Source organism: Solanum dulcamara, chromosome 6 (assembly GCF_947179165.1).
Source record: "Solanum dulcamara chromosome 6, daSolDulc1.2, whole genome shotgun sequence".
NCBI lineage: Eukaryota > Viridiplantae > Streptophyta > Magnoliopsida > Solanales > Solanaceae > Solanum > Solanum dulcamara.
The window spans coordinates 33,978,199-33,997,226 of record NC_077242.1 but is presented as its reverse complement, the minus strand read 5'-3'; the positions used below and the strand labels follow the sequence as shown (position 1 = coordinate 33,997,226).

Below are 19,028 nucleotides of genomic sequence, written 5' to 3'. Positions count from 1 at the left end.
ACTTGCGATTTTAGCAGGAAGACAATGCCGATAGAAGAAAGTAACTGACAATATTAGATGTTACGAAGCACACAGGTAAGCAAAGGTACGAAGGACCTATGTCAGGTAAGGTATTGAAATGTGATTAATAGATACAATTGAAAAGTGAAAGGAAAGGTAAACAGGAATGTATAACAGGTGTAGCTCGAGTGGACATAACAGGTAAGTTCATTTCCATATTGTTAATTATGGGCGCCCTGTGCGGCTGCGATATGAGATGATATGACTATATATGTGTGCCCTGTGTGGCTGAGATGTTATACAATATATATATATATATATATATATATATATATATATGTGTGTGTGTGTGTGTGCGCGCGCTATGAGGCACTGTTGGTATTTTCTGCGTGCAGGTGTTGAGATAATAAGAAATACAGAGGGAACTCTGCCCAAATTTTCCTAGAAATAAGAGGAGAATGAGGTACAGGGCTATAGTATGTCTTAAAAGGTGGTTCTCACAACAATGATGAGATTTGACTAAACAAGTATGGCTGACCTCGAGAAATGAGTTAATTGCTGAATTAATGGCAATAGAAACTAGGAGATCGATATTGATATAGTAGAACGAAGTTGGAAAAGAGCTATAAGCCAAGGAAGATGACTTAGAGAAGACTGATAGATTGGGATAAAATGATATGGCGAGGCATCTCCTGAATTGATACATAGGGATAAACTATGACAAATTATGGTTGAAGGAAGTAATGGTATGACTAAGACAAGAGTATGAGGGATAAAGAATTGTGACGGATATGAAGTGCTAAGAAGACAGCTACGAATTGAAAGTATAGTATGATGAAAAAGTAATAAGATAAGGCCCCTACTACAACGAAGTTAATATGGTTTTAAGCAGGATTAGAAGAGAGCCTGAAGCACATGACAAGGATGAAAGCTTAGGAGGCATAATGAGGTTAATATACGTGACTCCACCTTGATGATTAGTGAGATCCTGCAAGGAGAGGGTATGTTGATTTGCAGAACAATTGCTGTATTACGAGGTTATTAGAAGAATAAGTTGTATTCACGAGAATAAAGTTAGTGTAATGACGAAGCTTGAAACACGAGTCATTAAAGTATAAGTACACTTGAGTGGGGAATTTGCACTAATTACGAGCCCTCGCTAATTACTGATTGGGATGAATGGAATATGGCATTGAATGTACTGCTCCATTACGGATATTACTCGAGTATCAATTGTTAGATCAGATTTTATACTATATATGGCGAATACTAAAGCACCCTACGGTTATGCTAGGGTTTCCTATAAAGGCAACCTAATGTATGGAAGATTTAACAGAACTTGTAGATATGGTGTAGCACGTTAAATATGTTGGAGTAGAATCATTCGCGTGTGAGTAGCTGAAAATAAACGGAGGATGACATAGGTACACCCTAAAAGGGGGGAAGTGGACAGGAGAAGTACAAGCGTAAGAGAAAATCAACTGATGCTATCGTATGTAAGTGGAAACGCTTAAACTTCAAACGAGACCCCATAAGGGATGGACGCGATCATACCCGCACTAAAGCACTGGATTCCGTTAAAACTCCAAAGTTAAGCGTTCTTGGGTAGGAGTAGTACTGGGATGGGTGACCCCCTGGGAAGTGAAAAAGGGAACAAAACAAGTATGACAAAAAGAGATTATAAAGGCGTGTTAGTACAATGACACATATAGAACAGAGTAAGCCAAGAGCAGAAAAGATTCTGACTGAAATACAACGCACCTCGTGAAAATGGCACAAGAATAGTTGTGCAGCTTATGAATATTGGCATACTAAGAGCGAGGTCAAATAATTACTCGATAAAAGAAAGTCAGTAATAACAATGTGATTGCCATACTTAGAATCTATTCAGGAAAAGTGTAAGATGGTTCGAGGCAGAACTATTCAGATATAATCGGTATTAAGGACAAGAGCTGGAGCCCTGACCTCGACTAAAGGAGGTAAGCCACTAGTATAGCAACGCTAAGGAATTTTCTGGACTGTTCTAAGTCCATACACACGTTTATATAAGGATTACAATATGATGTATGGTAAGAAAACTGGAGAGAAGATCTGAGTAAAAGAGAAAGATAGCATACCTAAGGTATTACAAGTTGGATTAAAAGGAGTTGTACAATAGCTTAAGTTAAAAGAAGCATCAGCAGTCTGATAGCCTATCTCAGGGAATGGAAACCCTGACTCGGAGGTGGAAAGCAGTTAATATGTATTATAGTATGAGCTGACCTCGCATTCTAAGGAACTAGGAGTTCATACGGGCTATGGTAGATGGGCTGACAGAATCAACCTGTTCCCCTCCGGTTAGGAATGCATATTCAGCTGAGGGTTCTGCGAAATGACATAGTAGGGAAATAATAAGATTTCACGGAGTTCCCACATCTATTATCTTAGACAAAAAAGTTCAATTTACAGCTAACCGCTGGAAATCATTTCAAAAGGGATTGAGGAACCCAGATGAATCTTAGTATGACATTTTGCCCTTCGATTGAGGGACAGGCCCAGATGTGATCCACTAAATTATTGATAAAGAAAAGCTTATTCCGGGATAAGATATCGATTAGCAGCCTAAAGTCAGCAAGAAGGGCATACATTGATCCTTCGTAGGGCATTTTTAGAATAGATAAAGCTGCCTATGAGTGGGACCTACCGTCCGATTTGAAACAATACATTCAGTTTTCACAGATCAATGCTCCGCAAGAATGTGAACGACGCTCCCAGAATATTTCCTGTGGAGGAGGTCCACGTAACAGAGAGTTATCCTATGAGGGGCAACCTATCTCCATCCGGGATTAGCAGATTAAACGGGTTGCGAACTAAGGACATAGCTTCCGTCAAGGTACTATGGCGGAATAAGAATCGTGAAGACATAAACTGGGAGGTTGAAAAGGACATGAAACATAAGTATCCGTACCTATTCCCGATGTCTACAGATAGCCCCAGTCTTGGAACTCGTATATTAATTACTTGGATAAAAATATATGTCATTCCAATAGAAAGGAATCTCCCTATGATCCGTATAAAGTCTTAAGGAAAGTTTTATTCAACATTCGGGGACGAATGTTCTAAAGGAGGGAAGGATGTTACACCCCGCACTCTTGAGCTCGGAACGTCTTCTTAAGTTCCTTAGACACTATCATGTGATCCGGATAAGCTATGACACTATCAAACAACTCTAAGGAAAGAAGATTGTGATACCTCGCGAGAAGGGAGGTTGGAGATAGAGTCATAAGAATCCGGAAAGAGTTGGAGGCTAACAAACGAGTCGTAGGAATCAATTTACCTACGTAAGCCACTAAGTTAAGAGTCTTATACACTTAAGTTGCTTAAGGATATATCAAGCTTACGTAGTGCGGATTACATGGGCTCTTAAAGTAAGACGAGATTACGAACCCGTGAGGAAGGGAAAAAGACGACGCGTGGCAGCCAATAGAGGAGCGACACGTGGCAGCACCTCAAGCAAGTAGGTGATTCACCTACTTAGGGTCAAGTAGGTGATGCAGCTGCTTGGGGGAGGTGGACCCCGCTGCCACATGGCAGCCCCTAATTGGCAGTATGACACGGTGGCCAATCATGGCTTGACATGTGTCATCCTAAGGGTATGACACGTGTCACCACCTAGGACCACCTAAATATATGTATATATGACTAATGTCTTCAGTTCTGATCCAAAAAAATCAGCAGCAACAAGAGAAAACAAACCCTAAACTAAGAGAGAAAAGGGTGACGGCTTTGGGAGAAAAATAAGGTAAGTCCCGATTTCGTTCTGTAAATTAATTATATAGCGTATACCACAATGATATGGAAGTATTAGTAGTATAAAATTAGAGTTTGGTGCAGTAAAAAACGGACAGCAAGCTGCCACGACATTACAGCACGCTGAAAAAAAGTTCCGAGGCACGATTTTGGCGAGTTCTAGCCAATTTCGGGAAAGGTAAGTTCTTCCCCTCTAATTTGAAGTTTATGATGTTAAATTAGGGTGTATTACACACCTTAGGGGCTTCTGTAAGTTAGGTAAAAGGGTTGAAAAGTTTGGCGTTCGAAATTAACGAATTTGGAATCGCTATAGTTAGCTTGTTGTCGAAATAAGGTGTTGTGCGCGTGGGGGCTGCTGCTGGTTGTGTTAAGGCGTGTTTCAGGGTCTAAAAGTTCTATAAATGATGTGTGGGAGCTATTTTTTCAGCCACATGACCCTCCGCTTTGCAATTAAAGAATTCGCGAAAGAAAGATTAAAAACTCTAGTTTTGGTATCTTAGTTTCGAGTGAATTGTTGGGGGTTTATATTGTGTAATTTTGGTCGTAATATGTATATGTATGGGCTTCTGGTTGCATTGTTGGTTTTCTGCAGGTGCTAAGGACATGGTTTGGAATTCGGATAGGGCACATTATAGGGGAGGTGCTGCCCGATTTTCGTTAACAACTTAACTAGTTAAGGAACTAGTCGAGAAGGCGAGCGAAGGGATGAATGTTATGAATACTCGTGGGTAGTCTAAGTTGCTGAAAAGTCCAAGGTTGTTAATACTTACATTACTTCCATGTTAAATAGGTTTCGAGGACAACGATGTGGACGTGATTAAGAGAAGTCCATACAAGGTATGTGAAGCTTTCCTTTGGCGTGTTTTTGGAATAGATATGTAGAGCTATTCCTCTTTTCTTTTGGCATGTCTTAGATATAGTCTATAAATGATATGTATATGATATATGGGATTTAATCCATTCGTAAAGCCTGAGTATGAGTCGAGACTCTCCTTTACTTCTGGATATTAGAACTTCTGCAATAGCTGAGTTATTGCCTTTAAGTCTTCTATGTAATGAAAATTAGTACATGTAATGCCCATTTCTCCTTTCCTTTGGAATGGCTTGACTTTAACTGAAATTGTATATGATATAGGTTTAGAGGTAATTACATTTACGATCTTTGAGTGTAACTTGTGACTTGTAATCACTCCTGAACATTAAGAGTCTGAAAGTAGTCAAACTACTATTCTTGAGCCTTCTATATAATGAATAATAAGTGGAGGTACCAGCTCCTCTCTTTTGAAAGGCTCTGAAATGGTAAAAGCATCTGATTGCATAAGTTGAGTCTTTGACTAGATAATTGTGTCTCTGATTGCATAACTGTGTCGCTGATTGCATAAACCATGTTTCTGATTGCATAAGCTATGTAGCATTTTCTGGATCTATGTCTGTGATTCCTGAGGCCCCAACTGATGTAAGCCTAATGACATCTAAAGGGCACTTCAGATAAGTACCTTCCTGGTCTTCAGGTGACGGTTCACTTGACAATTTCATCGAGTCTCAGATAAGGACTTAGTTGCATATGGTTTCTCACTACTCTACTTGTGCATACTGTAACCTTTCTTTCTTCGCGTCCCACGATGGGCCAGATATTATGTCGAGCGCAACTTTACTACTTCTTTCACCGCGTCCTAGGCTGGATGTGTATAGTTCCACACATGAGGAGACGATGCCGTACGTGAGGTGTGATATATGTTATATGTTATGACAATACGATTATTCACCAAGTTCCATGCCGGCTGCAATACTGCGAAAAAGTTTTAACTCATTGGTTTTTTTTATGAGTAGTATCACCTTATTCATAGTTCAATATGACTATAACTGATAGGTAGGTATATGGGGGGGTCCACATTGGACCCCAGTCATGCCCTACGGGGTTGGTTCGTGACAACAACTATCAACAGGTAACATAGTACATAAGTCGATGAGGCTATCATAGCATGTGGGAACGTCCCACTATATATATGTACACAAGCCGACAAGGCTTCAACTATGAATGGGAACGTCCTAAAACATAAGTCATACTAGCATAACTGGACAATATTTATATACAACCCACATATATATCTACAGACCTCTAAGAGTATTAGTAGTAGCATATAACGGGATAGGGCCTCGTAGTACTCTTGGATAAACAAATATATACATCAAAAGGATTTGTACCAAAAGTCTAGGCTCCGAGATAATGGAGCACTCCAAAATAGCTGAATGAAAATCTTAAGCTAGTGGATCCCTGAAATGAGTATCTGTACCTGCAGGCATTAAATGCATCTCCCCCCTCCCCCAAAGAGAAGGGATCAATACGAAATATGTACTGAGTATATAAAGTATAAAATATCAAAAATAAGATCACATCTGAAGTAGAGATTCAGGAGACAAGTATGATAATCAAGAAATCACTATACCTATAATTTATAAATGAAACTATACATATCATTGTCTTATGCCATATCCAGCCCAATATAGGACTCAGTGAATAAATTCATATCATCATATCATCACAATATCATATTATTATATCACGTACCCAGCCCTTCAGTGAGGGACTCGGTGAATAATATAGTGAAACCATATATGATAGCATACCCAGCTCGGGACTCGATGAATAATACAAGAATGGTATGCACGAATAGAAATTCATGAGCAACCATATAAAATTTGATCATTATCTGAGACTCAACAGAATAAGTAAAATAATTAACACTTGAGTAGCAAATGAGATAGTGTCATGAACCAACCCCGTAGGCCATAACTAGTGCCCGTGCTGGACACTCATACACTATGTCATCTCATAACCGTCATACATATATATATATATATGGGAATGTCCTAACCATACACATACGCAATCCAATAGGGCCACCACTACATACAACATCCCAAAACATATATATACGCAACCAACTTGCTTGCCTCTATAAATGGGGATGTCCCAAAACACAAGTCATGCTGACACAACTTAACAACATCTATGTACAACCCACACATATATCTATATACCTCTAAGAGTATCAACAGTAACATATGATGAGACAGGGCCACGTCGTACCCCTGAATGAACATATACATATATCAGTAGATCTATGCCAAAAGTATGGACTCTGGAATAACAAAGCACTCCAAGACAGCTGAGTAGAATTCCTAAGCTGGAGGGTCACCAAATCAAGTATCTACACCTGCGGAAAAAAATGCAGCCCCCCCACCCCCCAAGGAAGGGGGTCAGTACAAGAAATGTACTGAGTATATAAAACATAAAATACAGTAAGGAAGATCAGAACTGAAGTAGAGAGTCCAGGAGACAAGTATAATAATCAATAAATCACTATACCTGCGTCTTATAAAATGAAGTCATGCATATCATCATTTTATACCGTACTCGGCCAATTTTAAGACTTGATGTAACAATTAATTCATTATATAGTCATATGTATATATATACCATCCTCGTCCCTCTAGCAAGGGACTCGTTGAATAGAGTAGTGTATATTTATACCATACCTGGCCCATTATGGGACTCGGTGTCATGACCATATCATCATAATATCGTATCATATTATACCATACCCATCCCTCTAGTAAGGGACTAAGTGAATAATATAGTAAAATTATGCATGACAACATACTTGGCCCAAGACTTAGTGAAAGAGGTAATAACAATATGCACAAGTAGAATATCATAAGCAAACATATACAATTAGATTATAGCCAGAGACTCAATAGAATAATCAAAATGAAACTTTCTAGGAAAATCAAGACAGTAATCATCTCAAGTACCTCTTGAATGTCACTATGGATCATATCAAATGGAGCCTCAGGAATCATAGACATGTATCAAGATAATGCAAAACAATTTATGGAATCAGAGACATTTGTCATCATAGAGTCTTTAGGAATAAGAGTTTATACATCCAACTACTATTCAACATATAGAAGGCTCGAGGGTAGTAGCTCAGTTACTTTAAGAGTTTTAAGATCCAGAAGTGAATAAGGATCGTGGATCATATTCAGAACTTATGAATGGAATTTCCCCAAAGCTCATATCATATATCACTTATATCTAAAATATTCCAAAAGAAGAAAGGGATAGTTTTACATACCTGTTATAGATCATTTGTAACCAAGCTTGCTTCGTACCCCTTTAGCCTATTTAATATGAAAGTAACCCTATTATTAATAAACTATGGCTTTCAAGATTATAAATTAACAACCAATCAGTTATATGAATCATTTTTTCATTCACACTTCTCGATTAGTATATTGATTAGTTAAGGACTTAATGGAAATCGGGAAGCATTTCCTTTATAGAACTCTCCTAACCCGAACTTCCAGTTAATCTCCAATTAGAACAGCAACACCAATAACAATGATAATAGCCCAATAACGTCTCCTCATCCTTCTTCAATTCAAATCATTAGCATCTAAGATTTTACACCAAACAGATCAACATACGCTTCTTATACGATACCTTATGTTATACCCCGTACATTTGTACATCAGAACATTTTTTAGCTTCTCTAAAGTTGCCATGTGATTCATGTTATCCATGACGTTACCAAATAATCCATAGAAGGGGAGGATGTAATGCCCCATATTTTGCATAGACTAATTCTATGTGCGTAGTGATGGTTGAAAATAGGTTTGGAAGGATTTAAAAAGATTTGGAGGCCAAATAATGAGTCGTGGTAATCGACCTACTTGCTTAAGCTACCAGTTTGGATGTCTTACATAATTAAGCTACTTGAGTACATGTCGAGCTTAAGTAGCAAGGATCACACAGGTTCTTAAGGTGAGACTAGATTATGAACCTACTAAAAAGAGTAAGTAGGTGATGCACCTACTTAGAATATGTGGGCTGCATTTTATGAAAAAGGAAAGTAGGTAATGCAACTACTAAGTAGACGCCACCAAGATATGTGGAAGCAGCTAGTTGGTGCATTGATGGGATGGACACGTGTAGGAGCTGGACATGTGCCACCCTTAGGGGCTAGACATGTTTAATTGCTAAAAACATGTCACCCTTAGGGGTTGGACACATGTTACTCTTAAGGGCTATGTATATAAGCCTAAATAAATGACATATCCATAATGGACACATGTCAACCCCACATGGATAACATATATATGGTCCCTAATGACTAAGAACTTATTTTTACCTCATTATTCTACTTCCTAACTTAGAGAAAAATAGAGAAATAGAGAGACTTAGAACTTTAGCCATGGCTAGATGAACTTGTAGCCCTAATTAGTGATCCAAAACTAATCTTTATAAGGTAATTCCACCCTTAGAAAGTCTATAACAATGTGGGGTGATCCTAGGAGTAGCAAAATTGAGTTAATTGAAGCCATCAAGTTTCAGCCAAGTTAAGGAATCGAATTGTGAAGGTAAGGTCTAATCATCTTTTTACACATTCTAGTAAGGGTTTAGACGCATTGTAAATGTGTAAATATAAATTAAATCCATGAAATATGAAGGTTGATGTTAAAGTATTATTGAATCACATAAGGGGTCCATTGTAGTTAGAGTTGATGAATTAATTTTAAGTAGTATTTTGGTTGTTGTTATCATGAATTATGTTATGTGAGTGAAGGAATTGAATGGTTAAAATTGAGGTTGGATTTATTTTGTGGGCTATTGCGGAATTTGTGGTAATATTAACGTGATTTTCTTACACGTGAATGAATGATCTTGTGGTCACTTGTGGGCTGGTATAAGTCACGAATTTGGATGAAAATATTGTATGAGATAGCAAATGAGAAGCATATGTGCTTTACTTGGTATATTCATAGGTGTTTGTAAGATTTTCGGGCAGAATCGGAATTGCGTAAACTAAATTAGGTTGATTGTTGTTTGCTATTATGGCTATGGATTATGTGTTAAAAGTAAAGAGAATTATATATGTTAATGTTAAATTTCCATTTGGGCCGTGTTGGGGACTACTTTGGTACGTTGATGTTCTTGTTGAGCTCGAAAGATTAACAATAGCTAAAGTTACACGTTGTGTTGCATATTAGCCGAGCTATTGTGTTGATAGGTTATGATCAAATGTTATCTGTGGGATGATTCGATATAGCTTTCGGGCTTTCCAACATATTTTTGAGTCTTGTCTCGAATAGCCTCGATATGATATAGTACATGAATATATGGGTATTAATGTTGGCTTAATTATTATGAAGTTGATTTGAATATATGGGAAATGTCACCTAATTTTCTAGAAAGGAGTTACTAATGTTAGAGTACATTTTCGACCTTAACGTAAATTAAGCATAGTTCTTGACATTTTAATATAGGTTGAGATGCTTCGGGCAGCGTGTACGTATCATGTGATGAATAAGTGCTAAAGGTATGTAAAGCTATCCCTCTTTTCTTTTTTCATGTCTTAGACAAAAGTGATATATGATATGAGGTTTGGGGGTAATTCCATTCATAAGCTCCGAGTATGATTCATGAATCTTATTCACTTCTTGACGATAAAACTCTTAAAGTAGTTGAGATATTGCCCTCGAGCCTTCTATATGTTGAATAGTAAACGAATGTATAAGATCCTATTCCTAAGGAATCTACGATGAAAAATGTCTCTAATTCCATAAGTTGTTTAGCATCATCTTGATACATGTCTATGATTCTGGAGGCTCCATTTGATATGGTCCCTAATGACATTTAAAGGGTACTTGAGATGATTATTGTTTTGATCTTCAAATGATAGTTCATTATGATTGTTCTATTGAGTCTTGGATGATGATTTAATTTGCATATGGTTACTCATTACTCTGCTTGTGCATGTTGTTATTACTTCTTTTACCGAGTCCTGGGCCGTGTATGTTATCACACGTAATTTACTACCTTATCCACTGAGTCCCTCACTAGTGGGTCGGGTATGCTATATGATGACATGATGATGCAATGATATGGTTATAGCACCAAGTCTCACAATGGGCCGAGTACAGTATACGTGTACACGACTTTATTCACCGAGTCCCTTACTAAAGGGCCAGGGACAGTATATGTATGTGATGATATGTTAATATAATGATACGATTATGGTACTGAGTCCCATAATAGGCTGAGTACGGTATATGATAATGATATGTATAATTTGTTTCGTAAAACACAGGTACAGTGAGTTTTTGATTATCATACCTGTCTCCTGGACTCTCAGCTTCAGTTATGATCTCTCCTATTGTATTTTATGCTTTACATAATCAGTACATATTGTTTACTAACCCCTCTCTTTTGGGGGAGTTTTTTTCATGCCCATAGATACAGGTACTAGCTTCGGTGATTTGCCAGCCTAGGATAGCTATCCATCTATGTTGGAGTGCTCCTTTTTCTTGGAGCCTGTACTTTTGGGTATAGATCCCTTATGTATATGTACGTCTTTATTTAGGGGTACGGCGGGGCCCTGTCCTTCCATATGGTACTGTTGATACTCTTAGAGGTCTGTAAACATATGTGTGAATTGTGGGTAAATATGTTCGGTTGTGTCTATATGACTTATATTTTGGGACGTTCTCATTCATAGTGCCACCCTTGTCGTCTCACTTATATGTCTATCACGGGATGACCCTACATGCTATGACAGCCTCGTCGGCTTACATACTGTGTTACCTATTGATAAGTTGTGACTCCTCAAGAGACATGTTGTGTTAATATATGAACAAGTGAAATTTTTGAAATAACATTCTATTTCCTTAAGTTCTAAATTATGCATGGTTTGATTATAGTTAACAGAGGTGTACATGAGTGTCCAGTTTGGACACCAGTCACGGCCTATGGGGTGTGATTGTGACATCTTATACACTTGCTTTCTTCCGAATTTACGAGCCATATCAACAACAACATGCTAACAACATTGACCACCATCCACATACAATAAAACTACTGCAATATTAATTTAATACAAGTTCTAAACAGTACATCAAAACTATGACATCAAAATATGATTTTTGATCATTACTTCACAAAATTATGAACATACGGAAAAAAACATAATGTTGCTGCAAACAACAACACCTATACTCATCTATAACTATATTTTCAGCCCTTGAACATAAAAAAATTACCTTTAAATACAATACCATAATAATGACAACACTAATCAAACTTTAATCCAATTAGAACAACTCCAATTCTGCATGTTTACAACGCCAACAATAACCATGTAATTTTCTTACTTCCAATTCCACTTAATACAAATTAATCTCTCCATTACAACATCATTAACTCCAATTTTAAAAGAAGAGACCTTACCTTAGCAACTTGGGTTCTCAATTTGGCTGAACTTGTGGATTCACATTGGACCTTCTTCCTGCCCTAATGATTAGTTCACATTGTTAATCACCTCCAATTGATAAAAAATTACATTAGAAAAATGGTCGTGAGTTTCCATGGCTTGGGCTCTCCTTCTTTCTCTCTAGGTTCCTTAAGTTTTAAGATGAGAAAAATGGAGCTCTTAGTCATCAATTGACTTATATATATACAACCCCTAAGAGTGACACATGTCTAGCCTTGACATGTGTCCCATGGTTATTCATGGCATCCCCTAAGAGTGACACTTGTCCATTGTGGACAAGTTTCCTATTATGATCCATATTCCAATCACATTCTACCATGTGTCTTGGTGGGACCCACTTAGTGGTCTAATTAACTTAATTAATCTCAATTAATCCCTAATGTCCACTTAATAATCTAGACCAAATAAAATTTATAACCAATTTGTGTATTAATTAAAATCAGGAATAAACATCTCTATCTCGTATCCCAGAATAACCTTTTCCATTACTTTAAGAAAGTTGGTGCTCACCTACTTGTCCTTTTTAGTAGGTTAGCAATTAGTCTTAACTTAAGAACCTGCGTGATCCTTGCTACTTAAGCACGACGTGTATTCAAGTAGCTTAACTATGTAAGATATCGAAACCAGTAGCTTAAGCAAGTAGGTCGATTACTGTGATAAATTATTTGACCTCGAACCCCCTTTCAAATCCTTCCAAACTTATTTCAAACCATCACTACCAACATTGAACTAGTCTATGCAAGATATGGGAAGTTGCATCCTCCCCTCCTTAGGATTATTTGATAACGGCATGGATCACATGGAAGCTTTAGAGAAGCTTAAAAATATGTCAATGTACAAAAAGTATGAGATATAATAGATAGTCATATTGAGTACCCTCTAAATGTCACTATAGACTTTAGAAAATAGAGCCTCAGGAATCATAAACATATATCAGATTAATACCAGACAATTTATGATAGTTAAGGACATTAGTCATTATAGAGCCTTTAAAAAATAGGAACTTCTATGTATCATTTACTATCCAATTATATAGAACACTTGGGGGCAGTAGCTCGACTATTCCAAGACTTCTAACATCAGGAAGTGAATAAGAATCATGAATCATATTCGGAACTTATGAATAGAATTACCCCAAAGCTCATATTATTCAGCACTTACATCTAAGGCATGCCAAAAGAAAGAAGGAATAGGCTTTACATACCTTTTATGATTATCTGTAACAAAACACGTATACGCTGCCCAGTAGTATCTCAACCTATATTAAGACGTTAAGACTATAGTTAAGCTACGAGAGGATTCCAAATATATCCCAATGTTAGCAACTCCTTTCTAGATAATTTAGACAATGGTTTTCTTACATTCAAACTAATTACATAATAGTTAAACGAACACCAATAACTGTACATTCAAGTATTATACCGAAGCTATTCAAGATAGATTTGAGAACACTCCAAATAGCCTGCACAATATTCCAAACAGCCCCTATCTAACAACGTAAAGAGATGCCCAATAATCTCACTAACACCTAAAACATGCCAAATGAACCATCTACATTCATTATATATTACTTAATACACTCTTTCCCTCCAAGTTCATGAACTATACCAGCAATCACACATTAACAACATCACCCTCTTATATGCAAGCAAATTACATTAACATCATATTAACTTCTACAACAACCCTCAAAATAATTATAACTTTAACTTTAACCAGTTAATTTCCTCATTATCATCACATAATTCATGACAACAACAACCAAAATATTAAGTAATCAGTTCACCAATTTCAAATAAAACAACCCCCTTACACGGACTGACAACATCTCAATACCAACATACATAATTTCATAGAGTCAATTCACATTTACCAAATTTGAAGTCTATTTACCTATCTTAGCTTATAGTGGTTCTTAATTGCATGAATTTGATTATTTTATCAAAGGTCTTATATAAACATATGAAAGAGTTTTAAGGTGAATTGGTGGATTATTTTCAAGCATGTTTTAATTGATGCATTTCATTGCTCTCATGAATGTTATCATCGATTTTAATGATTTGAAGTTAAATTGGCCGAACCCACCATGTTTTTCAATCCATTAAAAGGGGGTTCCAACACAATATTTACAAAGGTTTAATTACGATGAATGTGAAGTTCTTTAAAGAATGATTGAATGATGATGAAAAGGATTCTTAACCAAAGAATGGATTCTATGTTACAAGGATAATTCTCATGTTTGAATCATCATGTTTTAATGATATATCCTACCAAATGATGATTAAATGTATAAATTTATATGAATACTCATGTAATTATGATATTTAAATGTTATTTCATGGGATTTTACTTAGCATTGAATGCATCATGTAGATTGGGACTTGACTTATGGGGTTCTTAAGTAAAGTCTCATGTTGCATTAACTATGTGCCACCATAGGGGCCCTTGTAGGCTATTTAGACTAGTGGATCCACAAATAGCTAAAGAAAGAACGTAAAGTTTGACGGAATTCTACTCGGCAAGTAGTCTCCATAGGTTTGCATTGACCATATGTTATATTTCACATGATGTTTTAAAGGTTTTTAACTATCTTTAGCTTGGTCATTATATTATCATTAATTATAATATGCATTGCATATCCTTATGTGCATTCCATGTCTACATTGTATCATAATGTAGGTTCCGACTATGATCACACACCTCTCGCTCATGGCTAGAGTTGTCTATTGCTAGTTTATTGTTGGTGAGTTCTCATGTTCCAAATATGCAACATTTTTTCTTTTCATATGTTTCCATTATACTTTGATTCTTATGTTTTGGTGAGCTACAAACATGTTTTAAGCTCTACTAATAGAAGTAGAGGCATGTTAGACTTTTTTGAAATTGTAATTCCTTATGTTGAGAGTTCACTTTTTGACTTATCTTCCGCTTTATGACTTTTCATTGATGTCTTTACATACCTTATGTATGCGACGTATGCTAAGAGTCTTGGTTATAGTCCCTCAAGATTTCGATTATTGTGTCACTCTTAGGGCCTAGCTTGGGTTGTGGCAATTTTAGAAGCTAAAGAAAGACCAATAATCCATTTAGTATGGAATAAATTATTATTAGGAAGTATTATTGTCATGCCTCCAATCCCATTAAGATGGCCAGGAGCCTAGTGCCCTAAAGTTTTGAGAGAACCAACCTATAACCTATGATTACCATGCATATAGGTATGATAATTATAAAGTTGTGACAAGTTTGTATAGGTTGTAGTGATAGGAGACCAATATAGGTAGGCCCAAAAATTATATACAACACTTGGTCATTGAGGCCATAATTGTTAAACGACAAGATGCAACTGAACTATATATAATGGTCTACAAAGCCTCTATAAGATAGACAACCTTAGTTTAGGTCAGCAAAGGGTCTCGCCTTACCCTTAACTATTGTACAGTAACAACATAGATGCCAAAGAATTGGTAAATCCTCGAATAAACTTGGAGTTCACCAATGGTAGCTTAGTGTCCTGTGCTCCTAGTGGGGAGGTCTACTGGCTAGAGTAATTGTGCTTGCAACATGAAACACAACATTCCTCATGAGGGATGCTAGTATGAAAGAATGTACTGAATATGTAAGGTAGTAGCATATGTAAAACAAGAACTCTAATTAAATCAGTTATAAAATATCTGAATGCATAGATCAAAATCAAAGACCACCTTTGTTTTCTCTTATGGGATCATGTACGTTATATTCTTTTCTTTACTATTTTGTTCTTCATAATCTTTGTAAGTTATACAAATGACAAGTTGATTAGTGGTATAATAGGATAACCCATGGTAGGCATTTTAACCCTTGGGATGCTTTCCTCATTATATAAATTAGTATAGACCCATTCTAGGCTTCCGTTCCTAAGCTACCACCCTTATACACAAATTGAGATCGACCCATGCTAGGTTGTCGCCCCTGGGCTGCCACCCTTATACCCAATCTGTAAGATTGTTACTTTAGTGGTCATGATAATTTTTTAGTTTCAAAACTTTGGATTAGTAGTAGAAGAAATTCAAATATGTACGTAAGTCACTAACAATGACACAAAGAGTAAATGTAACACCAATGAATTATTGAAGAGCTTAAATGACACAATGGACCTCATTTGATTAAGAGGAGGAATCACAATGTTGTTGATGAGACTACCCTTTTCTCATACCAATACTTCAATGATTAAGAATGCACATATCGAAGTAATTCGACATACTAAGTAGAGGGGAAAATATCGTTAGCTATGTTGGAGATTCTACACTGCCACTATGTATCCTTCACTAGGAATAGCACTTAGGAAACTCATTTTGTTGATAGTAATCACAAGCATTAGACTTCATGCCAAGGAATATATGGAATTGAATAGCCTTATATACTTTGTTGTACCACTCGAATATAATAATGAACTAACCTCTTTCCTTATAAATTATTAATCTACAATATAATAAGTAATAAAACTCGTATTAGTAGCTAATCAACAGATTTGGGATACTTGATCTCACTAAAATAGTAACCAGGAAGTAAGCATATAATTTATCTAGCCATGTTTTTCTTCCCTTCCCTTTACCTTTTATCATGTCTATATATTATAAAACCTCCTATAAGGTCCTCCCCAGAACTTCATGGGTTGTGGAACACATACAAATTAAGATACAATGCGTGGCAGGCAGTAAGTCCGTGTAACACCCATTTAAGTGGTGTATCACCACAAAATGCAATATTTGTGATGTTTAACATCTTTGCAACTTCTCCACACATCCATTCACATACCTTATCATAATATGCATAAAATAATCCCTAAACATCATAATGTAGTAGGAGAAATATGAGCTCATGGATTTCTATTACCGTCCCATTAGTTCCAGCTTACATTATATTTAGAATTTTCAAATGAGCTCACAATTGACTTTAAATGAGACTCCCCTCCATGGATGTACGAACATGCACAAACCAATAGAACATCACCATGTTAAAAGAACAATACCAAAATCATTAATACATACCAAATGTCCTAAATAACTCAAGCACAAGAGAGGGGCAAAAATTGCAGTAGCTTACGTTGCTGGACAAAACTGCCACTTGCTAAGGCTTGGATTCCTTCAGATAAAGGTTTTCCTCTCAAAGATGTCTTGATAAGAACATATGGGTTATTAAAATAGCACACTAATTATATATTAAGAGTAGAAAATATTAACATTGTAGTAGGTTTTACCTTATTTGGTGGAGAGTCTTAGCCTCTTAAACTTATTCTCTCCAAGAGCTTACACTCCCTTTCAAACTTAGCTTAAAAAGAGATAGAATATAGAAGAACCCTAATGGTATTTTATGGTTGCTCTATGAAGCTAAGAAACAGTAAGAGAGAATTCTAGAAATCAGATTTTTTTTCTAAGTTAAAATGGCTAGAAAGAGTTTTATCTCAATCCCTTTTAAAGGGACCTACCTTGGGAGACTTTATCACTCAATTTGGGACATAATTTATCAAGTAGGTGATGCACCTACTTTTCCTTTTCACTTGGGCCTTGACTGCTCATTCTTCTCATTTTCTTTCACTTGGTTTGGGCTAGAATTGTCAAGTAGATGGTGAGTGTACTTGGGCCATATAAGATTGTCAAATAAGTCTTTGTAAGTGATACACTTACTTGGATCTTAAGTCTGGTCAAAAATTCTAAGTATGTGATGTATCTACTAGTCACCTACTAGCTTAGTTAATTCAAGCAAGTATCTCACTTATTTTATTCTACTTTCTAAATCTTAATATCTTTTGCTTTAACTTGACACTTCACTTTAAAATTTAAGCTCAAATACTACCTTACTACCTCGACTTTAAATACTTTCGTCGAGGTTAACTTGGAGTATACATGATGAAATTTTCAAGATATTACAACACCATCTAATCTATTTTAAACCAACACTACTGATATAAGAAACATGATCCCTCACCTATACGATAAAGCTATATCAAATTTTATATAAATAAACTAGCATATGGAGGATACACGGTGTTACAAATGCACATATAGTTATTGTAAGAAATAAAGTTCTATTATTGGTCTGCCCAACCTAAATATGTATTATTTAGGGATTTTGTAGGAAAAGAAAGACCAATAATCCGTCTTGTGTTAGGCTGGTTCAAATTTGTTTTTAATCATTACTAATGATTATTATAAGTATGTTTCTATGTAAATTTCATGATTTTAAGTTGAATTATGAATGTTCATGCATGAAGTTATTTTCTATGGTGAATTATATGAATTTTGATTATGTAGTTCAATATTTTCAAGGTATTCTCATAATTTTTAAATCAAATTGATTATGTATATGAGTCTTACTCTAAATTCAAGGATGGGTTATGATAATAAATTATAAGTATGTTTGAGATATGAATTTCATGCAAGTTATGAAAAAAAGTAACTTAGGTCCTTATATGGTGACCTAGGACCATATGATATGAATTATGCAAGTATGATTTGTAATGATGAAAGGTCAATTCTCATATTGCAACTATGTTATGAAATGAGCTATTCTACGAATTATGAAATTTATGAAAAAGTTATGATATAATCTAAGTATGTTTACTATGTTATGTATTACATGGGATTTGACTTAGCACTGAGAAGACTTGAAGTGGGGGGCCTAAAAAAAGCCTTAGTAGCAGCCTCATATCTCTTAAACTACGTGCCACTGTAGGCTGCCTTATGTCTTAGCTAGTTGATCCGCATATAGCATATGTACATAACTCGCCTAGCGAGGTAGAGTCGAACTTGGCAAGTAGATTCCCCTTTTCTTCATTGTATAGGGAGACAACGAGATTCCATTTATAGCTCATATGATCTTATTGTTGGTTATGAATCCTATCCCATATATGCATAAGATTATTATGTT

The 19,028-nt window shown here is 36.1% G+C and overlaps 1 pseudogene; it reads left to right on the top strand.

The window, feature by feature from the left end:
* Positions 1-1,540: 1,540 nt before the first annotated feature.
* Positions 1,541-1,656, top strand: LOC129893567 (5S ribosomal RNA; annotated as a pseudogene).
* Positions 1,657-19,028: the final 17,372 nt, after the last annotated feature.